At 38.7% G+C, this 24949-nt stretch overlaps 1 protein-coding gene across 2 annotated transcripts in view; it reads right to left on the bottom strand.

Moving 5' to 3' along the window:
- Positions 1 to 17618, bottom strand: part of LOC125387211 — a 28963-nt gene extending 11345 nt beyond the window's left edge. Inside the window, exons 1-3 of one of the 2 annotated variants that reach the window (XM_048414673.1) lie at positions 17605 to 17618; positions 15818 to 17469; positions 15165 to 15246 (exon numbers count right to left, since the gene is read on the bottom strand). The gene's annotated coding sequence lies outside the window, so the exon portion shown is untranslated. Of the gene's footprint in view, positions 1 to 15164; positions 15247 to 15817; positions 17470 to 17604 lie in introns of those variants that run through there. The other variant, XM_048414671.1, reaches the window with a different exon arrangement.
- Between the last annotated feature and the right edge of the window lie 7331 nt (positions 17619 to 24949).

The raw sequence follows: 24949 nt of genomic DNA, 5'->3' as shown, positions 1-24949 counted from the left end.
TACCAGGGTGCATTTAATAGGGATCTTAGCGTTTTCGATTGGAAGCGTTGGAGTATTTCAATGTTGGAGTTACTTGCTGTTCCCCATAGTTGGATTCCGTAGGTCCAGACAGGTTTTATTACGGTCTTGTAGAGGGTTATTTTGTTCTGTATGTTTAGTTTGGAGCGTCGGCCCGTGAGCCAATAGAATTTTCTTAGTTTTTCCTTTAGTTGCTTTGTTTTTTCCGAGATATGTTTTTTCCAGGTTAGCCTCCTGTCCAGGGTCATGCCCAGGTATCTTACGGAGTCCTTGCTTGGGATTATTGTGTTGTTAATGGTGACCTGGGGGCAGGTTTGTTTTCGGAGCGTGAAGGTTACATGGGAGGATTTTTTTTTCGTTTATTTTAAAACCCCATTTTTGGAACCACTTTTCCATGGAGTCGAGACTTCGCTGGAGAGTGGATGAGGCAATTGCCGGGTCTGCGTGGGTAGCTAATAGTGCTGTGTCGTCGGCAAATGTTGCTATTGTTACCTCGTTTGGTACGGGTAAGTCGGCAGTGTAGATGGAGAATAGTAGGGGTCCGAGGACACTACCTTGCGGTATGCCGGATTCTATTGGGAATGTTGCGGAAGTGGCGCCTAGACATTTAACTATGAATTGTCTGTTGGTTAGGTAGGATTTTAAGATGGAGTAGTATGGGTGGGGTAGGATTTTTTTAAGCTTGTAGAGTAGCCCTTCATGCCATACTTTATCGAATGCCTGTTGGATGTCTAGGAATACGGCTGAGCAGTATTTTTTCTTTTCAAAGGTTTGGCTGATCATGTGGGTTATGCGGTGGATTTGCTCTACTGTTGAGTGTTGTTTTCGGAAGCCGAATTGGTGATCTGGGAGGGTTTTCAATTCTTCTAGGAGTGGAAGGAGACGATTCGTGAGCAGCCTCTCGAATAGTTTAGACAGGGTAGGTAAGAGACTGATTGGGCGATAGGAGCTGGCTTCATATATTGGTTTACCGGGTTTGGGGATGAGGGTGATTAGTGAGATTTTCCACGCCTTAGGAAAGTGTTCAAGGCGGAGGATGGCGTTAAATATTGATGCGATGAGTGCAATCCCTTTTATGGGGAGTTCCTTGATTGCTTTATTTCCTATTAGGTCGTGACCTGCTGCTTTCTTGGGGTTTAGGCGACGGATAGCTTCTATGATCTCTGCAGAAGTGAAGGGTTGGATAGGAGGGGACATTTGGAAGGGAGTGTGCAGGTATTCGGTGACGTCCGCTGTAGCTATGGAGGAATGGGGTTGGAATACTTCAGTCAAGTGTTTGGCAAATAGGTTGGCTTTTTCTATAGGGCTACGCGCCCATCCACCCTGCGGGCGGCGGATTGGAGGTATTATTTGTGGGGGGCGCGTGAGTTTCCTGGAGGCTTTCCATAGTGAGTAGTTTGAGTCGGCTGTGGGGGACAGGCTGGCGAGATATTTGTGAAAACGGTCATTATTGTAGTTCTTTATGGTTTTGGATAGTTTTCTAGTTGCGTTGTTTAGTTTGCGTTTGTCCTCCGGTGTTCTATGGGTCTGCCATATCCTTCTTAGTCTACGTTTTTCTGCTATTTTTTTTAATATGTACTGGGGGTATTCGTGGTTGCTGATGGACGTTTTTGCCGGTGTGGAGACGCGGATAGCGTTTATTATGCTCGCATTTAGGTATTCCGTGGCTGCTTCGATTTCGTCATTGGTTTTTAGTGAGGTTGAGGCTGAAGTTGTGTGGGTAAAGACTTCTCTAAAGAGCTGCCAGTTGGTGTGTTGGTTATGAATGGAGCCATTAGGTGTATTCTCGATGATAGTTGAACTGACTGTTACTATCACGGGGGAATGATCAGAGGAGAGATCAGCCGAGGAATTGATTAGGACGTGTCTTGGCGAGATATTTTTAGTTATGAAGAAATCAAGGAGATCGGGTATTTTGTTTGTGTCGGTGGGCCAGTGTGTGGGTTCGTATGTGGTAAGGTAGTTGAGGTTGTTGGATATTATGCTGTTGAGGAGGTTTTTGCCTCTTACTGTAACCAGTCTGCTACCCCATTGGGTGTGTTTAGCGTTGTAGTCTCCTCCGGCTATGCATCTGTTGCCCAGGGTGTCCAGGAAGTGGTCGAAGTCTTCTTTGGCGATGGAGTGTCTGGGAGGGCAGTATACAGCTGAGGTGGTGATTGTACCATGACAGTCTTCTATTGCTACGTTTGTTGCTTGGAGGTAGTCTTTCTGGAATGGTGGAAGTTCGTAGTGTTTGATGTTTGACTTGATTATGATTCCGGTGCCGCCGTGAGCCTTTCCGCTGGGGTGTCGGGTGTGGTAGAAGTTGAAGCCGTGTATTTTGAGGTAGTTTTTGTCGGTGAAATGGGTTTCGGATATGAGCATCACATCGATTTGTTGTTGTTTTAAGAATAGTTCTAGCTCAGATTTGTGCTGAGCTAGACCGTTGGCGTTCCACAGAGCTATTCGCATTGGTTTTATTTTGCTTCTGTGCTTATGAATTTGTCCATGAAGAGTGTGAGTAGTGACAGCAAGTTGTTAATTTGCTCAGTTTGCTTCTCGATAAGTTTTTCGAGTCTGGTAAAGTTGTCTGTGCTTTGTGGGGTGGGAATTCTATTTTCTGTGTGTACACTGTGTGTTTTCGAGTTGTATACGTTTCCTTGCGTTGCCTTCGCATAGGATACTGTTGGTGAGGTGAGTTTTTGGGGTTTAGGTTCTTGTATGTTTGTGTCCTTGGGTCTCAGTTTTGGATACCTTATATTATGTAGCGATTTGTAGGCTGAGCATCCTTTGTAGTTCGCAGGATGCTCTCCTTGACAGTGGATACACTTGGCGGGGGTTTCCGGGGGTTTAGTGCATTGGTCAGTGGGGTGATTACCTGCACATTTTACGCACCGGAAGTTGTGATTGCAGTATTTCTGCGTGTGGCCGTACCTTTGGCACCTTTTGCATTGTATTATTTCTTTCTTTACAAGAGGTGGCTCGAACTTAACTATGGAGTTCATCAGCCGATTGATATTGTAGATTTCTTTGTTGTTTGTTTTTTGTTTTAAGTCTATAAAGAATAAGGATAGTGGGTTTTTTGTGATTCTGTGCTTAATGTTGCTGATATTAGTTACTTCGTGGCCGTGGTTTGACAGTTCGCACTTTAGTTCGTCTAGATCAACTGAGTGATGGATGTTGCGTAGCACCACTCGAAATGGTCTTTCTTGTTTGAGCTGGTATGTGTGGAATTTAGCGTTTAATGTTTTTAATAGCTTGGTTAACTTTCTATAGGCGTCTGGGTGGGTCGGCAGTATTTTCACGTGGTTGTTGTTAATCTTTAACTTGTAGTCCTCTTTGCTGATTTCTTTTTCGATAGTCTTAATCATTGACTGAATGTCGATTACGTCGTTTATGAATATCGGTGGGGGAGGGGGAATTCTTTGATTATGGAGGTTGTTTACCTTTTCGGTTGTAATCATGGAGTCTTCCGTGGACTCCAGTATTGAAAATCTATTGTAGGTGGTCACCTGGCTGGCTGATGGTTTAGTTTGACTCTTGTTTACATTTGTCTTGGTTGGTTCGAGCTTTCGTTTTTTCGTGTGATGGTCGTTTACCAGGATAGATGTGTTGCCCTCTTGCCACGGGGGAGGAAAAATGGCGGTGTTATAATTTAGCTCCGGGGAGCCTGTTGGAAATGATAGAGCCATCATCGAGCTAGTTAATTCAGTGTGAAAGAACTAGTCGAGAGGCTGTTGACCCCTGGCTAGGTTAGTTGGATTCGCTTTCGACAGATGGGCGTCACGTGGAGTTTTGTGAACTTCACAGGGCACTGGGCACACGTCTGCACGTCTCGGCACTCAGCAGCAACTGGATGGTCACTGAGGACACAGCCAAGTTAACAAAGAATATTTACAAGCAACCACTGTTACAGTTCAAACTAGCAGCAACCACTTCCAGTTGTCAGCAGTATACGTGCCTCCGCGACACAAAATAACAACACAAATGTGGGAAGAATACTTCCAGGACCTAGGGGACAAGTACATCGCAGCAGGAGACTACAACTCAAAGCACACGCTCTGGGGATCAAGAAACATTACACCTCGAGGTAGAACACTGGAAAAATACATTAGAAATAATAACCTCAATATATTATCCACAGGAACACCGACACATTGGCCGACTGACCTGAACAAAAAACCAGATCTTCTGGACTTTGCAGTTACAAGGGGACTAAACACAAATAAACTAAAAATAACATCCAACCTCGAGCTCAGCTCCGATCATACACCCATAATAATTGAATACAGAAACAAACCAATTCACTATAGCAAACCAGAAACACTATGCAATAAAACCACCAATTGGCAAACTTTCAAAGAAATAATAGAAAGCAAAATAAACTGCAACATCCCGTTAAAAACTCCTGAACACATAGAACAGGCAGTAGCAACATTGACAGCAACTATTCAGGAAGCAGCAAGGACAACCACTACTCCCGAACCAACCAGCAGACAAACAATAACAATACCGCAAGAAATACTTGACAAAATCAAAGAAAAAAGAAAAGCAAAAGCAAAATGGCAAAAATACAGAACCCGAGAAAACAAAAAACACTTAAACAAACTTGCAAAGGAAATAAAAAACAAAATAAAGGAGCACAACGATAACGAATTCTCAAAGTTCATAGGGACACTCTCCACACACGAGAACACCAACTATTCACTATGGAAAGCCACGAAAAAAATAAGGAAGCCAATAATACCCGTCCCGGCAATCAGAAAAGCAGATAACACATGGGCAAGAAGCAACGAAGAACAAGCTGAAGAATTCTCCAACCATCTCTACAACACATTCACACCACACATTACCAACAACAGCAACCTCAAAAGTCATACGGAGGAGGATCCACAAACCACTGCTACCGCAGCCGACAAGGAATACACCATACCTAAAACATCGGCACAAGAAATTAGAAACATAATTGATAAAACAAAAAACAACAAAGCGCCAGGAATCGACCTAATTAATGGTAAAATCTTAAAAAACCTTCCGCCAAAAGCAATAAGACTAATAACAGTAATATTCAACGCAATTCTAAGAATTCAATACTTCCCCAAACCATGGAAATTAGCACAGATCAAAATGTTACATAAACCAGGCAAAGACCCGCACCAAACTGCATCTTACAGACCAATATCACTGCTTCCAGTATTTTCCAAAATACTGGAAAAGATAATATACGACCGCATAAAACCAATAATAGAGACAAAAAAACTAATACCGGATCACCAATTTGGTTTCAGAAACAAACACTCCACGATAGAGCAAATGCACAGGCTAATAAACGAAATAATAGTAGCACTAGAAAACAAGGAATACTGCACAGCCCTCTTCATAGACATAGAAAAAGCATTCGATAAAATTAACCATGAAAGTCTACTACAAACAATTAGGAAACAATTCCCGGAGCAAATACACCACTTAATAAAATCCTACCTAAGCTGCAGAACCTTCGTAATAAAAATCAAGGACACACATTCTCAAGTTAAAGACATCAAGGCCGGGGTACCACAAGGAAGCGTCCTAGGCCCAATACTATACACATTATACACGGCGAACATACCAACAACTACCAACAGCACAGTATTGACATTCGCGGACGACACAGCTATACTAGTCAGGCATATTAACCCAGAAACGGCAGTCAAAATACTACAAGAACACATCGTAAAAATAGAAAATTGGCTACGAGAAAAACAAATAAAAGCAAACCCCAATAAATGCAACCATATTACATTCACGCTACGGAAAAAGACACCACCAAACATCCTATTGAATGGCTCGCATATAACGCAAACAAAGCATGTCAAATACCTAGGACTCCACTTAGATCAAAAACTCACCTGGAAACTACACATCAAATCAATAGTAGAAAAAATACAGAAAACAAGAAGACAAATGCATTGGCTAACAAGCCGAAAATCCAAACTAAGCACAGAAAACAAGTTAAAAATATATAAAACGATCATAAAACCAATCTGGACGTACGGAATACCACTATGGGGGACGGCAGCAATGAGCCATATAAACAAAATAGAGGTAATACAGGCTAAAATCCTCAGGACAATAGTAAACGGACCTTGGTACGTCAGAAACGAAGATATACGAAGGGACCTGGGAATGCCAACGGTCAAGGAAGAAATCAACAGATACTCCGAGAAATACAAATTAAGAATAGCAACACACATAAACCGGCTAGCTGCGGAAACATACAAAATCACAAATATGGACAGAAGACTAAAAAGGAAGCACCCAGCAGACCTTATAAAGGACACAACCTAAGAAACACGAGGATGGTACCCCGCTGGGGGTAGCCACCAACATGCTAATTTAACCGTTAAAAAATTCCACCAAATGTCCAAATTGGACAAATTGTGAATTTTAATAAATAAATAAATAAAAAAAAAAAAAAATATTACATTCACGCTACGGAAAAAGACACCACCAAACATCCTATTGAACGGCACGCATATAACGCAAACAAAGCATGTCAAATACCTAGGACTCCACTTAGATCAAAAACTCACCTGGAAACTACACATCAAATCAATAGTAGAAAAAATACAGAAAACAAGAAGACAAATGCATTGGCTAACAAGCCGAAAATCCAAACTAAGCACAGAAAATAAGTTAAAAATATATAAAACGATCATAAAACCAATCTGGACGTACGGAATACCACTATGGGGGACGGCAGCAATGAGCCATATAAACAAAATAGAGGTAATACAGGCTAAAATCCTCAGGACAATAGTAAACGGACCTTGGTACGTCAGAAACGAAGATATACGAAGGGACCTGGGAATGCCAACGGTCAAGGAAGAAATCAACAGATACTCCGAGAAATACAAATTAAGAGTAGCAACACACATAAACCGGCTAGCTGCGGAAACATACAAAATCACAAATATGGACAGAAGACTAAAAAGGAAGCACCCAGCAGACCTTATAAAGGACATAACCTAAGAAACACGAGGATGGTACCCCGCTGGGGATAGCCACCAACATGCTAATTTAACCGTTAAAAAATTCCACCAAATGTCCAAATTGGACAAATTGTGAATTTTAATAAATAAATAAAAAAAAAAAAAAAATAACGAGAGCGATTCGCAAAAGAAAATATCGACTCGCAACATTCGCTCTGGGCACGTGCTGCGTGAGCGCGTCTGCGTAATCCGTTTTTAACAGGCGAAAAAGTCAGTGTTATTGCTAAAGCGAACGTACTAGGAAAAAAGTAGCGAAGCGTAGAACTTTAAAAATAAAACAACATTTTTCCACGTTATATTCCTTCTGATATTTACGAAGCCTTCCTGTGCCAAAAGAATCTGACATTCTAATGTGACAATAAACAGGAAATCTTTTAAGCAAAAAGAAAAGAAAAATACATATATCTCGAGTTCTCATTGTGATTAGGGGCGTGTAACGAATCTTCATTTGGATTAACCATTGTTGTTATACGATATGGATGATATTTACTGGTACCGATATGATTACAGTACCGATATGGTACAGAGTTTGACAAGTAACCGTGGCAATTAGATACTCGAGATGCCAATGACAATGATCTTAGGTTCAATAACGAATCCACGGTCAAAGGGATAACAAATACGTCTTCTTCCAAAGTCTAAGTCGTACTGAGCTTACTTGTCCACAATTCAAGTGTAACTCAACTTACTTGTCTACAGTATAAGTAGAACTCCCTCAGTCCAAATGGAACTGCACTTATATACTCGTCTCTGTACCCCTCGGGTCAACTATATTTTTAAGGAGATCTATACAATTACGCCATAGCTTTGTTAGGTAAAAACGTCCATGCCATGACCGTGGCTACGTTTAGCGACCAGTTGTGTCACTTCGAGCCCAAGCCTACTGTCATAAATCTCGGGTAAACATAGTCGGATTAAATCATAAACAACTACTTCTGAGTTTTATTATTTAAGTGCAGCTATAATAAAAAGTCTAGACTAAAGTATTGGGGGTCTTCCCAAAAATTCCAAAAGAAAGGCCCCGATGTCCTTTTATCTCCAACATGTATATAGGAGAAATAAAATAGTATAGTAATTTTTTAATTGCACACTAAATTAGTATTAAATTCCATACGATATTTTCAAAGATCTTGTATCTTTGAATCTATCAGATTTGTTTTTAGATACAAAAGAAAATTAATAAAAATGTGACTTATTTTTATTCATTCTTTTGTACTGTTCGATCGTTCTCCACTATGATACGGTTTCAACGAAGAAACGTTTTATTTATGTTCAAGTGAGAGTTTTCTAAATCAAGATGAGAAGACAATGGTACAGGCCGAATGTGAATGTGGCAAACTATGGCGAGCCTCAAATCGTCATAGAGGAAAGCACATCGGGCGAAGAGGAAGAGGAAGGGCGAAGGAACGAGTCGCCTCCGCGTTGCATGGATCCCGATTCGACACCCTTAAATCCTCGTCTATTGTCTCCCTGGCGAGAGGTCAGGAAACGCTCTCTACCGACTCCGCAATGTACTTCCGGGATAACCGCATCACAGGTACTGTCTGATGGTCATATCTAGAAGAACATACTTGCTTCCGGGCCACATCCCCTTTCTTGATAATGTATTTTTAGTGTATCCTGTTAGCTTAACAAAACATAACGTTGTCCAACGTTATTATATTATTGCATAATATATTTAAAGAAAAAGATTGATCGTACCTTCTGATCTGAAAAAATAGCTCTGTTTATAGATTATACATTATATATGTTTTTTTTTTTTTTTTTTTATTTATTAAAATTCACAATTTGTCCAATTTGGACATTTGGTGGAATTTTTTAACGGTTAAATTAGCATGTTGGTGGCTATCCCCAGCGGGGTACCATCCTCGTGTTTCTTAGGTTGTGTCCTTTATAAGGTCTGCTGGGTGCTTCCTTTTTAGTCTTCTGTCCATATTTGTGATTTTGTATGTTTCCGCAGCTAGCCGGTTTATGTGTGTTGCTATTCTTAATTTGTATTTCTCGGAGTATCTGTTGATTTCTTCCTTGACCGTTGGCATTCCCAGGTCCCTTCGTATATCTTCGTTTCTGACGTACCAAGGTCCGTTTACTATTGTCCTGAGGATTTTAGCCTGTATTACCTCTATTTTGTTTATATGGCTCATTGCTGCCGTCCCCCATAGTGGTATTCCGTACGTCCAGATTGGTTTTATGATCGTTTTATATATTTTTAACTTGTTTTCTGTGCTTAGTTTGGATTTTCGGCTTGTTAGCCAATGCATTTGTCTTCTTGTTTTCTGTATTTTTTCTACTATTGATTTGATGTGTAGTTTCCAGGTGAGTTTTTGATCTAAGTGGAGTCCTAGGTATTTGACATGCTTTGTTTGCGTTATATGCGTGCCGTTCAATAGGATGTTTGGTGGTGTCTTTTTCCGTAGCGTGAATGTAATATGGTTGCATTTATTGGGGTTTGCTTTTATTTGTTTTTCTCGTAGCCAATTTTCTATTTTTACGATGTGTTCTTGTAGTATTTTGACTGCCGTTTCTGGGTTAGTATGCCTGACTAGTATAGCTGTGTCGTCCGCGAATGTCAATACTGTGCTGTTGGTAGTTGTTGGTATGTTCGCCGTGTATAATGTGTATAGTATTGGGCCTAGGACGCTTCCTTGTGGTACCCCGGCCTTGATGTCTTTAACTTGAGAATGTGTGTCCTTGATTTTTATTACGAAGGTTCTGCAGCTTAGGTAGGATTTTATTAAGTGGTGTATTTGCTCCGGGAATTGTTTCCTAATTGTTTGTAGTAGACTTTCATGGTTAATTTTATCGAATGCTTTTTCTATGTCTATGAAGAGGGCTGTGCAGTATTCCTTGTTTTCTAGTGCTACTATTATTTCGTTTATAAGCCTGTGCATTTGCTCTATCGTGGAGTGTTTGTTTCTGAAACCAAATTGGTGATCCGGTATTAGTTTTTTTGTCTCTATTATTGGTTTTATGCGGTCGTATATTATCTTTTCCAGTATTTTGGAAAATACTGGAAGCAGTGATATTGGTCTGTAAGATGCAGTTTGGTGCGGGTCTTTGCCTGGTTTATGTAACATTTTGATCTGTGCTAATTTCCATGGTTTGGGGAAGTATTGAATTCTTAGAATTGCGTTGAATATTACTGTTATTAGTCTTATTGCTTTTGGCGGAAGGTTTTTTAAGATTTTACCATTAATTAGGTCGATTCCTGGCGCTTTGTTGTTTTTTGTTTTATCAATTATGTTTCTAATTTCTTGTGCCGATGTTTTAGGTATGGTGTATTCCTTGTCGGCTGTGGTAGCAGTGGTTTGTAGATCCTCCTCCGTATGACTTTTGAGGTTGCTGTTGTCGGTAATGTGTGGTGTGAATGTGTTGTAGAGGTGGTTGGAGAATTCTTCAGCTTGTTCTTCGTTGCTTCTTGCCCATGTGTTATCTGCTTTTCTGATTGCCGGGACGGGTATTATTGGCTTCCTTATTTTTTTCGTGGCTTTCCATAGTGAATAGTTGGTGTTCTCGTGTGTGGAGAGTGTCCCTATGAACTTTGAGAATTCGTTATCGTTGTGCTCCTTTATTTTGTTTTTTATTTCCTTTGCAAGTTTGTTTAAGTGTTTTTTGTTTTATCGGGTTCTGTATTTTTGCCATTTTGCTTTTGCTTTTCTTTTTTCTTTGATTTTGTCGAGTATTTCTTGCGGTATTGTTATTGTTTGTCTGCTGGTTGGTTCGGGAGTAGTGGTTGTCCTTGCTGCTTCCTGAATAGTTGCTGTCAATGTTGCTACGGCCTGTTCTATGTGTTCAGGGGTTTTTAACGGGATGTTGCAGTTTATTTTGCTTTCTATTATTTCTTTGAAAGTTTGCCAATTGGTGGTTTTATTGCATAGTGTTTCTGGTTTGCTATAGTGAATTGGTTTGTTTCTGTATTCAATTATTATGGGTGTATGATCGGAGCTGAGCTCGAGGTTGGGTGTTATTTTTAGTTTATTTGTGTTTAGTCCCCTTGTAACTGCAAAGTCCAGAAGATCTGGTTTTTTGTTCAGGTCAGTCGGCCAATGTGTCGGTGTTCCTGTGGATAATATATTGAGGTTATTATTTCTAATGTATTTTTCCAGTGTTCTACCTCGAGGTGTAATGTTTCTTGATCCCCAGAGCGTGTGCTTTGAGTTGTAGTCTCCCGCTGCGATGTACTTGTCCCCTAGGTCCTGGAAGTATTCTTCCCACATTTGTGTTGTTATTTTGTGTCGCGGAGGCACGTATACTGCCGACAACTGGAAGTAGTTGCTGCTAGTTTGAACTGTAACAGTGGTTGCTTGTAAATATTCTTTGTTAACTTGGCTGTGAAGATAATGTTTGATATCGTTTCTGACTATCACTGCTGTCCCTCCGTGAGCTTTTCCTGAGGGGTGTTTGGTATCATATATGGTGTAGTATGGTATTTTCAAATAGCTTTTTGTAGTGAAGTGTGTTTCTGAGACAAGTAATATGTCTATATTATTATTGTATATGAATGTTTTAGTTTCGAGGGCCCGTTGTTGTAGGCCGTTTGAGTTCCAGGCTGCTATTTTTAGAGTGTCCGTTTTTATTTTTTGCTTAGCACGTTTGTAACTAGTTGTAGCATGACTGTGATTTGTTGAGTTTGCTGTTTGAGTACTGCATTTTGTTCGCTTATCATTCTGGTTAGCATTTCGGTGTTCTTTATGGATTGTTTGAGCAGTTCTTTGATTTCTGCAGTGTCGTTGTTACTATTGCTGTGGTATTGGTTATGTGTGTGTGTTGGTTGGCTGGTTACTTGAGCATAGCTTAGACCACCAATGGTGTTGGTGCTGATAGGTTTGGTGTTTATTGCTTGCTCTGTATTTGGTAATGTTTCAGGTTTTGTGCTGTCATGATGGGCTTGTGTGTTAGTGCTTGTCCTGCTTCGTAGGGGCGGGAACAGTTTTCGTTGTAGTTGTTTTCTTACTTCACAGCCTTTATAGCTGGCTGGGTGGTTACCGTTACAGTTGAAGCATTTAACTTTTTCTATTTTTCCTGAATATGGGCAGTGTGCAGTTAAGTGATTTTTTGCGCACTTGACGCAGGCTGGGCTTCTGTTGCAGTAGTTTTTAGTGTGTCCGTATTGTTGACACCGAATGCATTGAGGTATATCTTTTTTGTGTCGTGGTGGTTCGACTGTTACTATTGTGTTTAGTATTTGTTTGATATCATATATTTCCTTGTTATTGATTCTGGGTTCAAGTTCTATTAAGAATAGTGGTAGTGGTTGCTTAGTGTCGAATCTTGTTATATTGTTTATTGTTCTAGTTTGATGTCCAATTTTAGCTAACTCATCGCTTAGTTTATGTACGTTGGTTTTAGGATGCAATCCTCTTATGACAATTTTATAGCTCCTTTCAGTTTTAAGCTGATAAGTGTGGTAGATGGCATTTTTTTCTTTTAATGCTTTTATAACTTTCCTAAATGATTCTGGTGTGTTTGTTTGAATTTTTACTTGATCCAATTTTGTTTGCTTTATTGTGTAATTGTTTTTCTCTTCTAGATTATTTAGTAGATCAATGAGCGGGTCTATTATTTGGGCCTCGACAAAGATTGGTGGTGGTTTTGTAATATGGTTTGTTTGGGTAATGGTTTTACTTACGGGGTCAGAGTCTATTTCTTCAGTTAGTGAGTTGAAGGAGTTACTTAGTGGTAATTCTTGCAGCCATCGCTGCTTTTCTGTGACTGGGTTTCCTATGGCACTTGTGTCTGTGGTTGTTTTACGTTTTTTGCTAGCCTTCACTGGCTTCCAGCTTTCATCCTGGTAGTATCCTTCATGTTCTGAATTGCTATCTTCCTGTCCCCGATGCTCTTTTGTTTCTTCTGTCTCCATGTTGGTTTGTTTGGTTTTTATATAATATGTTTCTCCTTTTGTTGCTATGTTTATAGTTGGTATCTGCATTGTTATTTTATTTCCTCCTCACTATCACTTTGCAGCACTATTACTTTGGAGCACTTTTTCACTATTCACTTATACCTGGAGAGGACGACCGTCTAGACACGTCCGTCCTCCTCGGCTGTCCGAGCAGGAGTGTCTGAAAATTGTAGCGTATATCGAAAAACAAATTTTCGTTCTGCGTAAAATCTCGAGAAATTCTTCCTTTCTTCGTCCGTGTCACATGATAGACGAATGACGCATCAGATGACTGGTACGATTCCTTAGCATAGAAGAGTGAATTGAAATATTCACGAAGCGCGATGTACTGTTAACCAGTTAACCGTGGAATTTAGTTTTAGAAATCAACGTGAATAAAATGCAAATAAAAATAAACGACGACGAGTATACACGTCGAACACAAAGAAAATGTGTTACGTGTTCCTGTTATAAGTTTTACGACGACGTTAAACCAAAATGACGATGGCTTACATTTTTCTTCGAAAAAATGAATTATTTCCCACATAAAATGTTAAAATTGTAACAAAATAATAAAATTCGTAAACAAGAAAAATGTGAAAAGATAGAAGAAATTCAGTGGATCCTCCCAGTGTGGTATTTCTCGAAACAGAATATCGCACAAAGTGGCACTTCGCAAATCTAACACCAGCAACGTGAAGTGGATTCGATCAATGATATAACTGGTATAAAATTGGGGAAATGTTTTTTGATAGGAAGCGTAGGTTTTACGGTTGAACTCGTAGATGGTGGAGCAACTTTCGAAGCTCGTGTTCGTGGAATTGCATATTCGATAATTTATTCAACACACCTTCGACGAAAAAACTGAATCGCATTATATTTTCTGTATTATATTTCGATCGTTATCGGGGAATACCGGACACACGCAGTAAAACATCCACTCAATTTGCAAGCAGACAAAATTGCGTAAACAATTCGGGCATAGCCGATATATCGGTGAAAATAATCAACTGAGTTTATAAAAAGGAATACGTTGTACAGGGAATAACCGATATAACAAAGGAACAAATCAAATTTTTCAGTTTTACTGACAAAGCGAACGTACCACTAAATAACATTCTTAGCGCTTCTTACTAAAATTTGGAATTTTTATGGTAAATGGTAATGTTTTATATTATACGACAGATGAAACATACCGAGATTAACATTTTTCTCGACGTGTTTAATTCATGAAACGCGGTTAACTGTTTAAAAACGCTATCGACGATAGCTTTTCAAAAGATGTATAAATAAAACGAGGAGATAGAGCGAAATGAAATAACAACGAGTCGTTCGATTTCTCGTTATGTCGTGTTGTTAAGAAGCAACAGAAATGAAATTTCAATTTTCCATTAGAATCGACGGAAGGATCAAACGACGATACGGTAAGAGAAATCGCATGATTCCATTCAAGTGGCACCGTTTTGTCAACGCAGGCTAACGCGTGACCTTTCGTCGTTTCGATCAACATGGTTCAACATGGGTCATACCGCCTGTGCTGTCAGATGTTCAGCCAAATGGTGTTTGCATTTGTCGTAGATAAAACGCTTGGAAAACTCGTCGCGCACTAGTGCGCTTCTCCGTTTTCGCATGAAATCTCCGACTTTTTTCTACTTTCCTAGTTTCCTATTTTTTCTTTTTATCCGTTCTATACGATTCGCCTCTGAAAGATTATTCTTGCTGTACCGCTACTATTAGGTTGTCCGAAATGTTTCTCTCGTTTTATGAGGAAATAATAGACGCACGTTCTTTCTTTTATATTATTTTGTCGAATTACGTACGATCCGTTTTGTTCTGTTGAGATAAACACCGCGATATTTCACAGACTTACTTTCACGTTTGTACGAAGGTGCACTGTTGTAAAAAATTCTTTTTGCGAAAGAAAGACACTTTTCGGGCAACTTAATACGTTGTGTTCGTTTTATAAAGAAATAATAGACGCGCGATGTCCTTTCTTTTATATTAGTTTATCGAATTATGCACGAACATAATAATAGAGATATAAGGAAATGGATCGCACCTAATTCGATAAAATGATATAAAATAGAAATTGTTGCTCAACTATTACCATTTTATGAAACGAAAGAAACTTCTCGGACAACCTAGTACATCGAACGACTACCGTTGAATAAATTCTCTAAAAACGAAAATGTTTTTAATCGAATTAAACGATCGAGATGGCTGTAATACTTTTGTAGGATTTTACGAATACTTACCGAGCGTTGAAAGTTCGATGTGCTCAAATACTTATAAGCGATTTTTCTTTCTCGAGACGATTCCCTTTCATTCGCGAACAACCTGAAAATGGAAAAAATATCGTTAACGGGTGTATTCGTGATAATCGTAACAACGTCGTTAATCGATTTATCGATGAATCGTTACGTGTGCTTTACGTTCTTTGCGAGATTCTACGACAAATATCGTTACGCGCGAGTTAATCGAGTAAACGACGTTTAAAACGGTTTAAAGTTATTCCCGATATCGCAACTATAAATAGGGAAATGATACAAAGAACAGTGTTTTAACCCTTTGAGTGCTGTGGGCGCATATAGGTGTCTGGCGAAAGCTATCGGTGTGGACTAAGGACATATATATGCGTTTTCTGTAAGTGCTCGGCATGGACTAAGGACGCATGTATGGGTTTTTTTTAATTTTTCACACACAACTAAATTATTAACTCGTGTTATATTTATAAGGTTCAATAATGCGATAATTCAGGGATCGATTCTGAAGTCTGAAAATCGAGTTTTTTTTATTATGAAATGATTTGATAAAATATAAAAATGAACAACAATTAATATGCGTCTATAACAATCAATAACGATGATTATCTAAACGGGAAATTATAAGTCTTTGGTGCAATGTTTACCTGAACGTCCTGAGCTACCGATCTTTCTTCTTCAGTCTTTAAATCTTAAATCTTCAGTCTTCACAATCTCAAACAACTATTCTATAACCTTGTATGTCTCTCTAATGTAATTCTCTGTCCATCCGTCTGGGGAACACGTGCTTCTGCAACTGCTCGTCCGTGCAATAAAGGAAGATCGGAAGATCTTGTATCTTTGAATCTATCAGATTTGTTTTTAGATACAAAAGAAAATTAATAAAAATGTGACTTATTTTTATTCATTCTTTTGTACTGTTCGATCGTTCTCCACTATGATACGGTTTCAACGAAGAAACGTTTTATTTATGTTCAAGTGAGAGTTTTCTAAATCAAGATGAGAAGACAATGGTACAGGCCGAATGTGAATGTGGCAAACTATGGCGAGCCTCAAATCGTCATAGAGGAAAGCACATCGGGCGAAGAGGAAGAGGAAGGGCGAAGGAACGAGTCGCCTTCGCGTTGCATGGATCCCGATTCGACACCCTTAAATCCTCATCTATTGTCTCCCTGGCGAGAGGTCAGGAAACGCTCTCTACCGACTCCGTAATATACTTCCGAGATAACCGCATCACAGGTACTGTCTGATTGGTCATATCTAGAAGAACATACTTGCTTACGGGCCACATCCCCTTTCTTGATAATGTACTTTTAGTGTATCCTGTTAGCTTAACAAAACATAACGTTGTCCAACGTTTGCATAATATATTTAAATATATTCCTATTAGGTCATTTGTTGTCTGTATATTTTCCCTTTCGATTTTGTCCTGGACTTCGATAGGTAATCCAATGACAATCAGGTGTATCCTCACCTCTTCATCCATTTCCCTTTGTACTTCCAATATTAGTCGTTCTTTCTCTATTGCATATTCTACGAATGAATCTGAAAGGTATTTAAAGTTGTAAGCATATCGTATTGCCGGCCAACCTTTATTCTTAAAGGCTTTGAGAAATGCTTCTTTCCAATCTTCCCAGTTGTGTCCTCCAGTTTTCAATAGATTTGTCTGGTACCACCTTTTTGCTGTTTTTCCTAGGTACTTTCTCAAACCTTTGACTTTTTCCTCATCGCTTTTCATTTTGTATTTTTTGCATTCCTCTTCATACTCTGATATCCAGTTTGTGGCTTTCTGAGTTCCTTCAAATCGTTCTATATTGAAGTTTATTTCCTCTATTTCCCTCTTATCTCATCTTTGAAGGGTCTCTAGAAGTTTTTCCATGTCCAGGTTGAGTTTCTCGATTTCCGTCTTTGTTTTTCTTGTGGAGGTTATTTCTGCTTCCTCTAAGACAATGTCTCGGAATACGAAGTTTGAATCCATATCGATATACAGTGCTGCTGTCTCATCGTCTATTGTGAGTTTAATATTTCTATATTGGCCTACCTTGGTTAGACTGTTTGCGGTCTTTTTCACTGTTGGTAAACTGAATAATTGTTGATGGTACTTTCTTTCTTGATATTCCGGGGGGAAAATATAGCACATTTCGTCTTTTGGTCCTCTGATAGATTCTATACTCTCTATCTTCTCCCCTTTCGCGTTCTCGGTCATGACGACGCGTAGGTTAACTCTCAGCGGCATGACGTGGCGAAAATCGATTTATAAGGTTCAATAATGGGATAATTCAGGGATCGATTCTGAAGTCTGAAAATCGAGTATTTTTTATTATGAAATGATTTGATAAAATACAAAAATGAACAACAATTAATATGCGTCTATAACAATCAATAACGATGATTATCTAAACGGGAAATTATAAGTCTTTGGTGCAATGTTTACCTGAACGTCCTGAGCTATCGACCTTTCTTCTTCAGTCTTTAAATCTTAAATCTTCAGTCTTTACAATCTTAAACAACTATTCTATAACCTTGTCTGTCTCTCTAATGTAACTCTCTGTCCGTCCGTCTGGGGAACACGTACTTCTTCAACTGCTCGTCCGTATCGATCTCTCCGTTAAACACAGCCTGTCGTGCTACCCGTAAAACAAAAAGAATCCCTATCCTACATGAACTCTAGGGATTTTACATATTTACTAAATTTAGTTTTCTAGTTTATTACCCAAATTCTAGTTAACTGTAAATTTCAATGTTTATAATAAATAATTAAAAATAACTAAAAAATAACGCTCTTGAATCATTTAATCTCTTTCATTTTAATCATTTAAACTACTATAACTTATTACGATTTGCGCTTTGAATAGTTAATCAACAGAGTTCAGTCTAACGAAAAAGTATTCCGTCCACAGCGATCGTCAGCGCTAGACACGCGTCGTCCGTATGGACGACATAGGCCGTGAGTATTCAGCACTCAAAGGGTTTATCGTCTGTGATAAAACTTTTAGTTTCGAAAGCTCTGTTAAACTCGTTATGGTAAAATTAATAGACACTATAATCTTAACGAATTATCTTTTGTATTCGTAAGAGGCCCGACGATTTCTTTATTATGGGAAAATAATTTCAGCGATATTTTTCGCTTTTAACGCGTTTGCAGCGCGTACGCGTATATCCTTGCCTGTTGCGCGTTATACGTTTTAACGTATGTGCATAATTTTCTATCTACCAAATACGCGCAGCTTTTAACGAAGCAGAGCGAAACGTTTGTAAAATTGAAATGTTAGAACGATGTTTCCGATAAAATTCTTTGTTCCCGGCAGGTTGAACTGCGAGACCGATGCGTTTAAAAGTGCAATTTTCGAGGAATTAAACGCACGAAATTCTGAATATTAGTTCCTTCGTTATGCCTTTGTCATATTCGTTTCTATCTTTATCATTATTCGACAGGTTATTCGCAACTCGTGCAACGAAATAGAAGGATATCCATACGTTGATCCAAATTTCTTCTTTCAATCATATAATTGGCTTTCTTTTGCATAAAACGATATTATCGAAACGTTATCATAGATATAATCTGGTTCTGGAAAAAATCGAAGAACGTCGTGTGAAAATCGATTTTAATTTAAATTGTCTTAAATATCCTTTAACGAATACGTCGTATTCTTTCGTTCTATTACGTTTAAATTAACAGTTATCGTCCTTTATGTTGGCCATTTCCTTCGTTTACGTTCTTTTTCACTTTCTACCGTAATAGATCAGCCACGGATAGTCCATTTCGACGAATAGTTTCTCTCGATCGACGTGGAAACCGTCGAAAAGAAAGATTCAGGATATTGTAGCCGTTCGCCGATAAGGAGCGCCATTTACGCCGAAGGAGATCCGTTCTCTTAGAACGTTCATAGAGCTCTGGGTCTTTTCGTTCTATAGTATTAATATAAATCTAGAAATTGTACAGCCCAACTTTAAGTCTATCGCAGCTTCGTTCGAACGACGCTACTTCGTCCTGTACAAATTTCGATTCCTCCGATGAAACGTGTATTCACAGCAAGTACTTTTTTCTGTAATCTTATTATGGCTTGCGAAAGTGTTCGAATAATCTTGATCGTTCCGAGGTGACGCGTATCACACGAACAATAGAAAACTCGGAAAATACCGAAAGGTCGGATGATACCGGCGTTCGTACGGTAAAATCGTAAAATTGATTTCGATAACTTAACATCGTACGTGCGTTTCAGTTTAGTTGACTATTTGATCGATTAAAAGTTCAATTAATCTACTTACTTTGTTCGCGCGGTGCCGGCGTTAAAATTTCGAAAAAAAAACGCGCAGTTAGGAGAAAGCTGGAAACACATCGTATAATACGAGACTCGGATAGCCGAAACTTCACTGAGCTGGCGGAAATTTTGCGTAGGATCGCGTATTATGCCAAACATTTTGAAATCCCGTTAACGCTGTAACGAGACACGACTATCGTGATTATGTTCGTTACATCAGTTGCGACTCTTCAATTTTTGTACTTTCGAGTCTGTCCCTATTTTAACGATAATAAAACATATTTGTAACGTTGGGAGAAGAGGTTTAATCAAGAAAATTGAAACGAAAATGTGCGATCTTTTTTCATTTTCTTCAAAACGAAGGTATTCTCTAACGTTGTAAGAACGTAATTGGGTCGACCCACACATAACTGGACCTGAAATGATCGAAAGGGCGTAGCAGGCTTTTTTTTTATTTATTACAAGCGTACAGTTTTGTCAGGTTCAGCCAAATATTAGGTTGCCCCAAAAGTGTCTTTCCTCTACGAATATGTCTTTTACGACAATGCATCTTTATATAAACACGACAGCTAATCTGTCAAATGTCGTGGTCTTTACCTTAATAGAACAAAATGGAACGTACGTAGTTCGATAAAATAAAGGAAACAAGAAACGTCGTGCGTCTATTATTTTCTTATAAAACGAAAGACTCTTTTGTTGTACAACCTGATATTTGAACTGTCGATAATTTTCGAGAAAGGTCCTGTAACTTCCATATACATTTTCCGATCCATTTCAAATTTTTCCAATACAATACTCGCGTCTCGTTACAGCGCCAGCGAAATTTCCAAATATCTCGCATGACACGCATCGCACATTCGTGAAAACATTCCGTGATAAACGTTGGAACGCTTTCTCAAGCCATTGGGTATATCGCACCGATGAATTTCGAAATTTCACTGGCGCTGTAACGAGACAAAACTATGCTGATTATTATTATTATACGTGCAAAATGTGGAACAGATTTGAAAATGTATCACACAAGTATCGGGAAAAAGATCATCGAATTATTGGAAAAACCAATTTTGTTTGCTACGTCGATAAGCCACGGTAAATAGCGAGATCGTTTTTGAGACTAATAGTGCGTTTAAAACTACTGTTCATACCGTGTGCTAATTTTTCACTAATACTAAATAAACTACGTTCGCAAGTAAATGTCCAGAATAACGTAATTTCCATCTGCATTGTTGGTTTCGTTTCAAATTTCACTGTTATAATTCTCGCAGCGATTCCTGTCTCGTTACAGCGTTAACAAACTTTCGGAAAGTGTCGCGTAATGCGCATTTGGAAAAAATTTTCCGTTGCGAACGTTGGAATAGCAGCGCGAGCCACCGCGCAAATAGCGGGAAACAATTTTTCCTTGGGAAACTTGGAAGCTCGTGTCATCGTTTAGAACACGTACCTGCGTTGTGTTTTATCTATGTTTGGTACTTTGAAGTCTAAGTATAAACCTTGTTTGCACGGTGCAACTAATCCGTGACAAATCGAGCAAAGTAGAGGCTGCATTTCATCGAATCAAGGAACGTTTGACGTGTACACCGTGACATACAGAAACTTGTACATCTCTGAAAGCCAACGCTTTGATGTTTAACGATGAATGCTCAATTCTCAGAAACGATGCTGTCGTTGAAATTAAGCTAGTCGTTTCTGCCGGCGTACGCGGAATTTCCTTTCTATGGGCTCTCGCGTACAAACGTGTTTATGTTCATTTACACCGTCTTTCTATACGAGAGGTCTAATCAGTTCGTAGAGCCGATTTATCGGTTTCTGTGCGTACAGCTGCGTTACCGTTCGTCGAACGAATCATGCAAACCAGACAATTGCCCGATTTTAAGACGCGACGCGATAAACGCGAACAACTGGTTCAGTGGGACGACGATAATATCGATCAGAACGTTCTACGTAAAATTAGTTAGAAACGATCCGCCTGTTACGATCGAACTTGGGCTATTGGCATCGATTGTGGTAGTTACACTTGGCTAGCAAGTGTAATTAGAAGAATACGAATCCTTGGCAAATTAACGAATAGTTTCTTTCGAAATTTACTCTTAACCGAAGCATTTATCTTTTATACGATATCATACACAGCAACTGGAGAACCCGGAGAAGCGTTACCACTGCGAGAATTACGCTCAGCTAATAAACGCAAACGAACGAGAGACAAATATTCTGATAAGTTCGGCAAGCAAATGTTATCTCGTTTCTAGAAATAATTGTTAATAAGGAATATGCTAACAAGGAATTTGCTAATAACCGTAAGGTTGTATTAAGCGTACGATTTATGCTAAATATAAATTGCACGAATGCGACGACAGTTCGTAACAAATTGAGTTCGATAACGACAATGTTAATTGTTTATCGTTTGTGCAACGCCATGAGGCGATTCTTCTCGAAAAATTGCAAGTGCCGAAACGACGGTAATTAACGCCATATTATTATAAAATAAATTCTAGGTAGTTTTAACGCGAAAGATTTATACTGTTTGAATAAATTCTCGTTCGTAAGTATTTGCCCGAATGCTGGTCTCGTGCGAAACGTGATAATTAAAATTGCGGATTTTTAGCATACGCAATACACGCAAGAAGATATAAAATTGCACAAATATTTGAGATATAATTGTAGATGAAACTTTCAGCCTGAGATCCAATCGAACCGGTAGCCTTTCTAAAACCGATCTCTACTTTCAAATCAACTTTAAATTTCAGCCTGTTTTTATGAGAAAATTCTCAAACTAATATGATGCTCCTCGGACAGCTCTTCTCTGCCTTCTCTTTCGCTCTCCACTCGTCTCCCCCTAGAGAACAGCGTAATAGGACTACGTGTGCTCGTAGTCGGAGACAAAATTGGCGTTCAGGTGATATTCTACGGGAGCTTATTTTTCTAGATGACTCGTAACCCTGGCAAGTGTCAGTCTTTAATCTCTTAACGTACAATTTTGCTCCGCCTAACCGGTCAAAGACGCGCAATTTCTTCCTCGATCTACGTTCGCGATCTAAAGACGCTCGATTATACGCACACAGAGACGCACGAAGATACTCGAAGACTCTTAGAAACTTTTCACTTTTCCTATATTACACGAAATATTTAGAAACTTCATTAACAGCACGACGAGCCACGATTATACGTGATTATGAAATTTCTAAAATTTCTAATTTCTCTGCAAAACCGTATCCAGAAGTTACATAAAATATTCGTCGCGCAAAGACGATGAAAATATTTGAGCAGTCAATTATTCGCTGTGTTAAGCCACGATATTTAGCGAAACGATCTTTATCACCAGTTGTAATGTTTAAGACTACTTCTATTCATGCTGTATACTAATTTTTCGCTAAATGTATATTTGCCATAAATGTTACAATTACAAGACATCATAACTGTTACAAGAGAAGTTTCCAAAGTTGCGATATGAAGGTTGATGTTTTTAATTAAAAAATTTTTGATCGCGAATAACCGTTAAAACGGATTAAAGTTTTTTTGATTGCTGGTAATCGTTATCGACGAGAGAAATTTCACTTTGGTTACCAATAACCAACATAAATGACCGGATTTTTAAAATATTTTTTTTTTTTCTTTTTTCTGTTACGAGTAACTGTTATCCGTGGCGAGAAAATTTTATTTTGGTTATCGATGACCATTATCGATGGCAAAAATTTGCTCTACATTGTCAATTATCACTGGCTATGTTATCAATCGTTATTAACGTCACTGATAATTATTGGGTTGGAAACTAGGTGATTGCGAATTTTGTCAATATCATCTAATGACAAAACTCGCAATCACCTAGTTAACAAGCCAATAGTACGTGTGTTCGCAGTTATTCATAAAACTTGTGTGTTTTATCGAGCAAACAAAAAGATATGAAAATATATGAAACGAATAAGATGAAAGATATCGCAGTAGAATATTTTTATTAACAGTTGCGCCGTGATATCTTTTATCTTATGCTTTGTTTCGTACATTTTCGTATCTTTTTGTTTGCTTAATAAAACATATCAGTTTTATAATTAGGCTTCTTTACGTTGCCAGTGAAAACCGATTATCAGCAATGTCAATAAATATCGACGATAGGCGAATGTGACTAGAAAATATTTTTTTCATCGATATTGCTTGGCGATAATCGAAAATCAATTTCGTCATCGATAATGGTTATCGGTAGCTAAAGCAAAATTCGGTTTTCCTTGATAATGGACACTGTTCGATAACCGAACAAAAATTCAGGTCACTTCCATTGATTACTGTTTCAAATTAAATTCCCATGATCTAAAATTATTATCGAGCGACCGAGGAACAAATGGAATCGTTCGTAATGATTATTCGTAATCAGAATTATTAACGATTAAAATTCTTGAATCGTATCGCTTTTGGAGAAATTGAAAACTGGCTTTCGTTTAAATAAAAACTAGTTTCTACCCAATGATTTTCCTGCCAAAAAATATTTAACGTAGTTGTTATTTTGGAGCTTCGCTTGTAACTTCCACGTAGATTTCCAGATTGATTTCTAATTTTCCTATTGTAATATAACAATTAATACGATATAATATAATAATCTTAATATTAGATTATAAATATTAACATTGTAGGATTTTTTTATTTATTTATTTTATTTGGGTATGGTCGTTGTCACAAGATCACCGGCGATCTATCGGTTTCGTGATTTCTTGCGTTTCCGACGTGATACTGGCAACCTCACCATACACGCCTATTACATCAATGCACTCGTGTTCAGTGTCTCCATACACTGCACTCGCATTCAGTGTCTCCATACACGCCTATTACATCAATGCACTCGTGTTCAGTGTCTCCATACACTGCACTCGCATTCAGTGTCTCCATACACGCCTATTACAACAATGCACTCGTGTTCAGTGTCCCCATACAATATAATTTAGCTAAACTATAAAGGAACAAAATACCAGTTATATCAAGTTTAATGTTAGGAAAACCCAATATTTTAGATCCACCCGAGGACGTGTGATAATCAGAATGGCCGTGTCGGAGATGAAAGAACACCGGAGCCTCCCCTTTGGAGCGGTGGGAGGACCCCCTTAGTGCTGTAATCCAGATTTCATCATAGCCGCACTAAGAAACTGTTGTAATTCGATCCGACTGTACTTATTCGAAATTTATGATAGTGAGCTCGGGCTCGAGGCGACAACCGGTCGCCGAACGTAGTCGCGGTCAAGGGATGAACGTTTTATCTAACAAAGGCATGAAGTAACTCTATAGCTTTCCTTAAAAGAAATACTTGGGACGGGGCACGACGGTAAACATTTCAACGATTTCTGTCCCGTGGCTCGCCACACGCAGACTTTGTCCTTCGGGTAAGACGATTGCCAGATGCCAACGCATCTTCACAGTATATGTTTAGCTGGGCGAATATTAGCTACGAATATTAAATTTCAATTACACAAAGTCTCTCAAATAGACAAATGGCCTGTGCCTCAACTACGGGAAGATAAGAGAAATCTATCCTTCCAC

Source organism: Bombus terrestris, chromosome 3 (genome assembly GCF_910591885.1).
Source record: "Bombus terrestris chromosome 3, iyBomTerr1.2, whole genome shotgun sequence".
NCBI lineage: Eukaryota > Metazoa > Arthropoda > Insecta > Hymenoptera > Apidae > Bombus > Bombus terrestris.
Note: the sequence above shows the minus strand (reverse complement) of the source record. Positions and strands in the feature narration are given on the sequence as shown.